Raw genomic sequence first — 10,053 nt, 5'->3', positions numbered from 1 at the left:
TATGAACCACGATTTAATTTGGAACATCTTATTTTCTTAAGGAGGATATTCAAAGAGTCAAGATTTACTTCTGTGGTCACATATTAGGATTTACTTCTGTGGTCACATATTAGGATTCTGTATTCCCTTTTCTATTTGTATATAATTTCTGAATTTTAACTTATGTTGAAAATGACGCATTTCTTTGTGGAACTGCATTAAAAGAAGTTGATTGTTAATAAAAAAGAAACAAGTATTCATATTAAGGTACTGGAATTTAAAGCAAGGCCTTCCACATACTATACAATGAAGTAAAATGGCTTTAGGACCTAAAGAAGACATGTTCTATACATATATGTTCTTTAAAACTGCAAAAGATATGATTTAATATGTTAGCTGAAAACTTTGAATGTTTCTCTCAGATAGAAATGTATATAGCATGATAGTATGGATTCTAGACTGTAGTTTCAAAGAAAGCAATAGTGAAAATGAATTTCATGCCAGTAGACACTTTAAAAACTAGATTTAGCAGCAGTCACATTAGCTTAGATAATGGGAGAATTTTTCTTCATTGAAAATGCTCTGTGTCGCTTAAGAAGAACTTACTGAGGCAGCCTGCCATCTAGCTTTTTCACAGAAAAACAGGCTTACAGACTGCAGATGAGAGAGTCTGGAGCAGAGACAATTTTAACTTAGCCATTCCTAATTTATCTCAAGCATTTTCAATTCATCTTCACTGCTCTATGCACACAGGAACACCAGATTGCCATCCCTGGGGAACAGAATGCAACCAGGGATCTGGAGAGCTGTCACATTCCAAGAAATATTTAAATTGTGCTGATTTTCTTCTGGAGAACTGAGCCCAGGGAATGAAACTCTCCATCAAGTCATAGCTTTGCGGGCAATAGATCAGAGGATATTGCCAGTTTTCTAATGGATTATTGTTATCGGGCAGGTTTTCTCTGAAGGTACGTATTTTCTCAATTCATTACCCTCTCCTATTTATCAGGTAATGATCTAATGAGCTGGAGATCCAAACGGGTAAAAAAGAGAAAGATGTTAAGTAGTCAGTATTGACTAAAGAATGACACTTTATTGCTGCATGTTTATAGGTGAATAATCTGACTCCGTTAGTAAAGATTAGTAGGGTACAGTTTGAATTGCATTGTCAGCAAAAACAGGCAAAACCAAAACAAAACCGTGCTGCAGACTGCATTATCATAAGTTCATATTAATTCTCTTGAGGATTTTTTGTAGCTGCAGCGTATAATGAAGGGAAATACATACTTTGGAAACTCAGCTAACCTTATACATTTTAAAAATATTTTTACATGATCATGATGTTTCCTCCGTATATTCTCAAATACAAACTTTGTCTCAGATGCTGCTGTTAATTTTGGTGCCATTGGTATTTATGGTATATAAATATATGAATGATAAAAGTATTTAATTTAAAGAAACTCCAGTGGGAGTCTTCATGAGACTATTATATGGGTGTACTTTTCTGGCTTTATAGGTCTTTATTTTTAAGTTTGAAAGAATCTTCCTAAAATTAATTGCTACATTTTTAGTAAAATATGCATACCATAAAAATTTGTTATTCAACTTTGTTCTGTGAAGTGAAAAGCCTCAATACATTTATGAAGTACACAAAACTATTTAGCAAAGTAAAATGTGAAAAGCTGGCAAACTTCTGAATATTAACTGAATCAATAAAAATGGAGAAAGCCCTATTCTACACTGAAATTCAGCTTATTATACCTAAGATATATTAGAACAGGTGACTACTGTGCCTGTTTCCTAGAAGTTAAAGGTATGTGTGTGTGTGGGGGGGTGTTTTGTGTCAGAAAGTGGATGGAGCTGTAGGACAGAAAGCAAGCACATAGTCATCACGGTGAGTTTATGAAAACTGAAGAAATATTTTAAAAGATGATATTAGGGCTTCTGATGTTTTTAGGTGTTTTATTATTGTGTGAATAAGCTCAGTGAAACCTACCATGGGGTTGATATTCTTCTATGTTAAACATAACTATTAGAATGGCTAGAATGGCAGGTGTATTTGACCTGGGGTGTGGTATATTTGCTGCTGTATGTGGACTGGAACACAGAGTTTGTGGAACCATCAGTGGGTTAATCACAGGCTCGGGAGAGGAAATGGTGGCTCAGCTTCACAAGAGCACTTGTTAAGTGTGTTCTCATTTCTTTGGAGCATTTGAGAGACTATTAGAAGAATAAAGGAGAAGGAGGAGGAGGATTGAGTCACCCAAATAGTTACTTGGAGTTTGTTTTCTCTTATCCTCAGAGGGTTTGTAAAAGGCAAAAAAAAAAAAAAAAAAAAAGATGAAGGAGAATTGAATCCTCAAAGAGTTCTTTTAAGTGCTTCTTTTTTTCATGAATCTTACAAGAATTGCGGAATAGGGGCTTAAATTAAGGTTTCCCTATGGATTCCTCCATTTGGCAGGCTTTCTCTCCTTTATGGAATATTTTCCCTCCACTCACTTAAGAAAAAAAAAAATGAGCTTGCTCCCAGTATGATTTCTTCCCCAGTAACTTGAAGCTCTAATTTAAATCTACAGAAGTATGCTCTCGGAAACTGCATACACTCCTGAGTATCTCAGAGTTTTATAATTCACTGTCTTATGAATGTCAAAGCTAAAGTGATTTAACATCATTTATTTATTTATTTGAGCGTTGGGAAGTTATGACAATAGCTTGGAAATATATCCTTTAATTTATATTTTGGGTGTCAGATGAATAGATCAAATATGAAAATCAAGAGGGGCAGTTTTAGTTGTCAAACTGCAATAAAAATTTTTATTGCTCTGACCTCTTATTAACCTTTTCTACCATATCATGCTAGTGTCTCTTGCCTCCCTATAGGGTTCATTCACTTACCCAGCTATCTAAATCTTCTCAGCTTCCAGGTCAGGTGCTAAAACTTGTTTTACTTCATCTAATGGTGAGTTCATTGTGAAAATATATTACTATAATTTCATTTTATTAGTTGCTGTTAAATATTTAATATTTATTGAGTGCTCATGATCTGTTTGGTGTTTCACAGCAATATGTAGGAAGAAAGTATGTAATGGCATTTTTCTCCTAAATCAGCCAGTTTATTAATATTTCAGGACTCCTAATTGGTGCCCACAGAGAAAGGCAATTAAGGCTGGCTCTTTAGTGGCTGCTTATGTGCATGTAAGATGTGAAATGTCCTGTATTCAGTCAATGATTTGCATCCAACTTTACCATGGATCCCAGAATTCTCATCTAATTGTATTCAAATATTCTCTTAACTCTACTCCCTATACCAAAGTGTCATCATGGGTAGAACATTGGATTGAGGGTAAGAAAAACTAGGTTTAAATGTGTTAAGCAAGTTTGTGTAAGTTAATTTGTCTCCTACCTATCTCTCTCCTATTGAGTATACAATAGAGATATACTAGAGATAATATAATAGAGACAATGGCATCTACTTTTTAGATTCTTGTGGGTAGTAGAGATCACACACATTAACTAATAAACACATAGTGTGTGTACAACATATGTTCGATAAACAGTACTTATGTCTGAATGCATTTTATCATAGAGTTTCACATACAGAATGTACCAATTGAAATTACCTTGACTCATCTTTCTTCAGTGATGCATATGTGTGTAGGGATGTGTGTGATGTGTATATTTGTATTATCATAGGTCCATTGTTCAACAGTTTTAAAACTGATTTATTTATTTATTTATATTTTTTTATAAATTTTTATTTATTTATGATAGTCACACAGAGAGAGAGAGAGGCAGAGACACAGGCAGAGGGAGAAGCAGGCTCCATGCACCGGGAGCCCGACATGGGATTCGATCCTGGGTCTCCAGGATCGTGCCCTGGGCCAAAGGCAGGCGCCAAACCACTGCGCCACCCAGGGATCCCTTAAAACTGATTTAAAAAATAATGTATTGATCATGTAGTTATTGCTCAGCACTAAAATACTCTATAGAAGTATAGATAAAATTAGAAATTAAGATTAGCTTGAGACATAGGTTGCTATATTCTCTATGGCTACAAACAGCTAAATTTTCAACCATAACTTACCAGAGAAAGCAGATAGAACTATATCTCATGTTCCCATTTTTTCCCCTCTCCCAAAAGATATGGAAATAGAAGACAAGCCAGTAAATCCTCTTGCTCATTATGCTGTGCCCTTTGCCCCTTTTGTTTGCATTTTATTTTGCTACAGTGGCTTGTCTAGTGAGATGGCCTTGAATTCTAACGGCACAGAATAGTTTAAGGATATGAACCACCCCCTCAAGGAACAAAGCAAACACATGAATACTTTTATTAAAACAAAAGACAGCTTTTGCTTTGAAAAAATGCTAAACATTTTTTTAATGAGAGTGAAACTGTTAAATGTGAATGTTCAATACAGCCAGATGTTGACCTTAACTGTGAATTTGAAGCTTTATAAAAATAGTATGCAAATCCAAGCTAGAAACTGCTTTCTTTAGGTCATAAGACTGCTGAAAAATTCTAAGTCTGAATTTCTCAGATACTTTTCATATTGAGTTAAGCATATACAGAAAACCTACTTTAATATTCTGAGTTATATGGGGAGATAAATTAAGCATCATGCATGTCTTTTTTATATCTTTTATTGGAATTTGGAAACAGATGTACAAATGTCCTCTTTATAAATGGGAACCACCAAGTAATTATTTTGAAAATGCATTATAGGAAATTATCTTGTACATTATGACTAGATCAAAATGTGGATGCAAAAGCAAGTACCTGCTGAAAAGCTATTCTTCTCTTTTCTTTTTTCTTTTCTTTTTTTCTTTTCTTTTCTTTTCTTTTCTTTTCTTTTCTTTCTTTCTTTTCTTTTTGAGTCAATATCTGTTGTCAGTGCCAATCCTGTCTTAATATCAATGAATCGACCTACTCACCAATAAAATGAAAGTTTAGGCATCTGGCTTCATTCTCTATAAGACCCTTGAATTTCTTGTTCTATTGCTGTTTGATTCCAAACTTTGGATATTTTGACTCTGTGCTTAAGGAGATTAGAACCTGTGTTTTAATTCCAACTCAATTTTCCAATCTGTAAATGTGTGTGGGAGGGTTATAATAATATTCATATTGTGTGGAATGAATAACAAAATATCAAATAGTATTGCAGGGGCTTGTTGATGTAAGTACTAAAAAATGGTACTAAGTATTGGTGTACTATCAGGGCATCACCATCTTCAGGCCGACTCTTGATACTGGGCTTCCTGTTATTCAGTATGATTATGGGACTTCCTTTGGGGGACCTAGGTATGTGTTCACCTACAGTCTTCCTCTGCCTATGGCTTCCTCTAAGTAAATATTTTCATTAAATCAGCCTTGCCCCTTTGACTTAACCTTAAATAGGTTAGCTGCCAATTCTTTGAGGTGTTCTTCCCTCAGCATATTCTTAATGGGAAAACAGATATCTCTGAGCTTAGTGATTCTCTTCTTGTGTCTCAATTTGTATCGACAAATACATATTAAAGAAGACACAAAGATACTGGTTCACATGTCGGGTATAATATCTTCAGGCTTCTAGAACACAGGCTAGTAAACTTTTTCTGTAAAAGGCCAACTAATAAAAGTTAGGGGCTGGATTGTCTCTCCATAAAATTCATATGCTTAAGTTCTAACTCCTAGTACTTTACAATGTGAGTGTATTTGGAAACAGAATTTTTTAAAGAAGTTATTAAATTAAAAAAGGTCATTAAGATAAGTCCTAACCCGGTATGACTGATCTTAACCCAGTATGACTGATGTCCTTGTAAGAAGAGACATAGACACAGACATGCATGGAGAAACCATGTAAAGACACCAGGAAAAGGCAGCTCTCTATAAGCCATGAAATAAGCCTCAGAAGAAACCAATTCTCCTGACACTTTGATCTCAACATCTAGCCTCCAAAATTGTGAGAAAAATATTCTGTTGTTTAAGCCACCCAGTCTGTGGTGCTTTGTTCCAACAGCTCTGGAAAACTAACAAAGTGTAAACATTTTAGATTTTTGTGGGCCCTGTAGGCTTCCTGTCACATTTTCCTCCTCCTCCTTCCCTCTTTATCCTTATTCACCCCTTTAAAAATATATACCAAAAAACAAAAACAACAAACAAACAAAAAAAAAAAAAAAACAGGAAAACAAATGCTTTTAGGGGCCATATTTGGCCATGAGCATAGTTGGCCAACCCGTGTTCTAGAACAGAAAGATCCTCCAAAATTTGGGCAAAAGATAGCCCTAAACTTCCATGTTCAAGATAGTCAAGTCTACTTTGCAGATAACCACTGATTTTTAGCCTAAAAATATAACATTATCCTTTTCTTCTGCCAAAATCCTTCCAAATACCTTAATTTGATATGGATATCTATAGAGCACATTGCCTTCACTCCTAATGGACCCTTTAAAGCCCTAAAATTAGAATGACATCCAAACAATATTAATCATATCATTTTGCATTTGTTGAGTACATCCTGTGGGCTGCAGACTATTCTAAGCACAGCATATATTTTCTCATATTAATCCTACCAACAGCCTTGCAAGGTAGTGTTATAACCATTTTCCTGATGTGGAAATCGAGACACTGAATGATGAAGCAATTGCCTGTGGCTGCTTAGCATAATTAGCTTAGTGGTTTGGATAGAGAATCTTAGGCTCAGAGTCTGGCATTTAACCATTATACTATAATGGTTTCAGATCAAGGCAGAGTTTTATGTTTACCATAAGAACAGCTGTGAAAATATTGAAAAATACATAACAAACAGCAATTCAGGTGAAAGAGAAGGGAAGTGATGCAGTGCTTATTTCAATCCCATATTTTTATGTGAGTGTAGTAGGCATGATAATTTTCTAGTTAATTATGTAATTTCTATTTCTCTTTTTTTATGGAGAACATGAATTATGTTTTAGGACTTTTTTTGTCTTCAAAATATCATAGTGAATGAGTACGGTTAAAGAGGTTAGGTTTATCAAAGAGAAACTAAAGAACAAGATGGTATAATTTTAAAGCTCACAGAGTTTCACATTTAATTTTGCATGTAAGAAAGTTAATGCTCAATTTAATAATTTCTATTATATGGGGAAACAATGAATAACCAAATTGACTACTGGGTATATATAATGTATTATTTCTAGTTATTTTCATGGAATCAACAGGTACTTGGTTTGAATGTGTTCAAAGAACGACCTGTTCAAATGAAAACTTTGCCAGGTGGCAATTCTGCTTTAATTCTAGGAAGCATATGTTGTGTGTTGTGTGAATTCCTGGATTGTCCTTTTTAATTTCATCAATACACCTGATATGCCTTCAGTATTTCTGTAGAACTGAGTCATATTTTCTAGCCATATCTGAATTTGATAGAACATCTTTGAAAAGAAAAATAGGCCACTGCTACTATCCATTGTAAGTACAGTTAACCTACTTCATAAATTATTCTTCTGTCACTATATTAACACACAAAAAAAATTCTTGTGATATTGTCAGATGTCCACATTGAATATAAAGAATTTAATCATCATAAAGTAGAAGGTTGTCTGTCACCTGCCAAAATCTATCAAAGTAAATAAGAACTTTTAATAGTTTCAGCCATGAATTATAATGTCTCATAATTAAAATATATGCATGTGTATATGTAGAACCTTAACAAAGCACTACTATTGTTTAGAAAATTATTGTAGGGGGTCTTGTTATTCTAGGCTCTATTAGGTCTCTGGACATTGTAGAGCAAAACCAAAGTAAACTTTCTTTGGTTATATTTATTGGGATAGGTAGATGACTATGGACATTCTATTGTTCTGGAATTATTTATCCTTAATAGGAATTTATGTTTACTCTCTCTAAAATTTTGGTATTTAAGAAGTAAGTGAGCAGTCATGTGTATGTGTCTGTATATGAAGGCATTTGTAATGCATGTCTGTGTCACGTGTGTTTGTGATTTTTTCCAAGAATTACCCATGGGACATTTGAAAAGCAGATCTTAAGTTCACAGGCAGTATATTGAGATTCATCCCAACTTACCAGCAAGGAGACCTTGCAATATTTGGAATTAAAACCTTAAATACCATCCTGGGTTATCTTGCAATTCTCTCTCCCCTTCCTTTTACTGCATTCCTCACAAAATACCCTAAGCTTTAGAAAATGTTCTACCAAGAATGCTTTCTCCTTTGGATTATTCTTGTGGGGTAAAATGTGGGAATATTTTAGGAAAGGGAAAATCTTTATGAGAATTGGCAGAATTTACATGAAGGGATGAAGGTTTGCATTGCAAAAGAAGACAATTATTTTTAGGTTGTCAACTGGGGTGGGAGTAGGCTGAATCTTGAGAATAATGCTGAGAACTGGGATATTCCCATTAAAACAATTCTCTGAAGTGTTTAAGTTCTTATATATTCTCCTTTAACTCTGAGAACAGTTGTATTTGGCTTTAGTTACAACTCTTGTTTTCATTTTGAAACTCCTTCTAGCTCTCTCCAAACATTTGGTCAACACCCACATAGATCATAGGGTAGAGTATAGGCTAAATCTAGACTAAAGGAAAGATTTTAATCTGCACATAGAATCATAGACAGGCATGCATCTGCACAACCAATATATACAGCCCGACAGATATGCAAACAGGAACAGGCTGACAAGTAAGTGTGTAGAAGGATTGACAGATAGGAGCTGACAATGGGACAGGGATGGATGGACCAATATACAGGAACAGGCAAACTGACAACCAGCCAGAAACATACTACGGAGAGATGTGGATGACTAGGCAGGCAGATAAGCACACACAAGCAGATACAGACAGCAGAGAAATTGATGAAGAGACAAGGAAGACAGAGACCCATGCTTCTAACATGGCAGGCAGTTCTGGCCACTAATTGGCAGCCCAACATAGATACAAACATGGATGGGAATGTGCCCATACACTATATCCAGAATTTTACCTTATACATTCATGAGACAAGTTCCAGTAATAAACCATTTTTATTGCTTTTTAAAGGATTATTTCTAAGGTACCTTCATCTATGCATTTTTGCTTTTCCCTACATGGATGCAGTAAAAAGAATCATGGATATGTATGAAAAACATGTTTTGTCATACTTTTTAGTTTTATCTAGTACTTCTGTCTTTGGATAAGAGAAATCAAAATAGTGAAGTTATTGTGAGCATGCTGTTGAAATGTTACCTTAAGGTCTTTTTAAGCCCTGTAATATAAGAGTCAAGTCAGAATTCAGACAAGAGAATGATCAATTTTCTTTCTCCAGGAGAAGCAACAACAATTATAAAACAAACAAACAAAAGAACAAAACACTTGTGCCTTGGAAGCATTGTTAATGCCAAAACAATCATTGCCGCCTTTAGTGTTTTGCTGTGGGTCACAGAGACCTCTTCTAAGTTGTAAAGGCACTTGATATTTTTTGTTGCAATAAAATGAGAAAAGCAGGGGGAAGTATGATGCTCCTTTGGTTGAATGCAATTTTAATAGCTTGAATGGACATATATGAAACTTTTAAAGCCTTAAAGAAAGTTTTGAATATTGCATTATATGTAACTATTGATTTGAAATAGTTCTTCAAAATGTTGTATAATTATAAGAACTATAGGATTAAAGGATGTCAAAATTTAGTAGTTATTCAAGAGTTGCTTTTTAGAGACTTGGAAGAGTATATAGACTATATAATTAAATACATGTTAAATTATCACTTGATAAATATTTTGCACGTGGTATCTTGCCAGTACTTGTAATCATTCTTCATTTTCACAGGTGGGAGGGCATACACAACCTGCTCTGAACTTTAAATAATCTTTCATACTAGTTTAAAACTACTCTTGTGCCTCACATCTAGTGCTTTTACAAATTAACACCAACTGAATAATGTGATTTTTGTTTTCCTATGAGGTTACTTTTTGGGGGAGGGTATTTTCCTTTTTATTTTAGCCTCTGGAAAGGATACATGCTTATATAATGAACTCCACCTTTTAATCAGCTTTATTAGGATATAATTTACATACCATAAAATTCATCAGCTTTAAGTATATGTTGTTCAATGACTTTTACCACATTT

General features: G+C 34.4%; 1 protein-coding gene across 2 annotated transcripts in view; it reads left to right on the top strand.

The window, feature by feature from the left end:
* Positions 1 to 652: 652 nt before the first annotated feature.
* The window catches only part of MGAT4C (MGAT4 family member C), a 725,894-nt gene continuing 716,493 nt past the window's right edge, over positions 653 to 10,053 (top strand). For both annotated transcript variants that reach the window (XM_072772985.1, XM_072772980.1), the window contains exon 1: positions 653 to 947. The gene's annotated coding sequence lies outside the window, so the exon portion shown is untranslated. The remainder of the gene's footprint in view (positions 948 to 10,053) is intronic.

This window comes from Canis lupus, chromosome 13 (assembly GCF_048164855.1).
Source record: "Canis lupus baileyi chromosome 13, mCanLup2.hap1, whole genome shotgun sequence".
Lineage (NCBI taxonomy): Eukaryota > Metazoa > Chordata > Mammalia > Carnivora > Canidae > Canis > Canis lupus.
The sequence above is the reverse complement of the archived record's forward strand: the minus strand, read 5'-3'. Positions and strand labels throughout refer to the sequence as shown.